Source organism: Mizuhopecten yessoensis, unplaced genomic scaffold, assembly GCF_002113885.1.
Source record: "Mizuhopecten yessoensis strain PY_sf001 unplaced genomic scaffold, ASM211388v2 scaffold8449, whole genome shotgun sequence".
Classification (NCBI taxonomy): domain Eukaryota; kingdom Metazoa; phylum Mollusca; class Bivalvia; order Pectinida; family Pectinidae; genus Mizuhopecten; species Mizuhopecten yessoensis.
In genome coordinates, this window is record NW_018407553.1 from 789,999 (window position 1) to 791,247 (window position 1,249).

At 38.2% G+C, this 1,249-nt stretch overlaps 1 protein-coding gene across 2 annotated transcripts in view; it reads left to right on the forward strand.

The window, feature by feature from the left end:
- The first annotated feature begins 207 nt into the window (after positions 1–207).
- Positions 208–1,249, forward strand: part of LOC110456000 — a 40,605-nt gene continuing 39,563 nt past the window's right edge. The window contains exon 1 of one of the 2 annotated variants that reach the window (XM_021506509.1): positions 208–288. The gene's annotated coding sequence lies outside the window, so the exon portion shown is untranslated. Of the gene's footprint in view, positions 289–315; positions 475–1,249 lie in introns of those variants that run through there. The other variant, XM_021506508.1, reaches the window with a different exon arrangement.

Consider the following 1,249-nt stretch of genomic DNA (forward strand, 5'->3'; position numbering starts at 1 on the left):
ATTCTGTGCAGATGACTTCTAATATTTTCTGCTGCTGTTTGGCACCTGTATTCTTTTGCATAGTAGCAAACACTATGTGTGGCTACTTGTAACCTTTTTATGAAGTGGTACCGTGGTGGCACCTGGTAACAGTGTCCATTGCCCCATCAATGAAAATCCATAGTGTATGAGCGCTGGTTTCATCAATTAGTCTAGCGTTGTTGAAACCCACACGGGAGTGTCGTTCTGCGGCGCGCATTTAACGGATAGCTACGGAAACATCCACTTTACAACATACAAGAATTCTGGGTGAGTGAGTTTCATGTAAGGGTCCGATGTAGACGTTTTCTATATCATGTAATTCTCGTGATTATAATTAGTTGTTTTAAATCAATTGGTGTGGGGGTTTTATGAAACCGTGTATTTCGATGTGAAGAAGGTTTTGATCAGTTGTTGGGAATTTACACGAAATGAAGGTGTGGTCCTCTGACACAGGTATTGAAACCACTGACACTGTAGTAAAGGTCACAACATAGGATTAGGGTTCTTCCTTAATTATTTCATTTTACGTATCCGTGTGAATGATGACCGAGCTTCGGTCTGTAAGTTATAAAGATGTTAACACGTTACAATCGCTTTGTATGGATCGTTTGATGTGGATACTCGCGCAAATATAGTAATTAGATGTTTATAGTCGCGAAAGGATAAAAATAAGATGTGGATATTCGCGCAAATATAGAAATTATATGTGGATACTCACGAAATATAGAAATTAGATGTGGAGAGTCGCACAATGATATGATTTTGATGCGAATGTTTTATGTGGATGCGTTACACTCAGACAATGTGGAATGTTTTATGTGGATGCGTTACACACAGACAATGTGGAATGTTTTATGTGGATGTGTTACACACAGACAATGTGAAACATTTTATGTGGATGCGTTACACACAGAAAATGTGGAATATTTTATGTGGATGCGTTACACACAGACAATGTGGAATATTTTATGCGGATGCGTTACACACAGACAATGTGGAATGTTTTATGTGGATGTGTTACACACAGACAATGTGAAACATTTTATGTGGATGCGTTACACACAGAAAATGTGGAATATTTTATGTGGATGCGTTACACACAGACAATGTGGAATATTTTATGCGGATGCGTTACACACAGACAATGTGGAATGTTTTATGTGGATGTGTTACACACAGACAATGTGGAATGTTTTATGTGGATGTGTTACACACAGACAATGTGAAA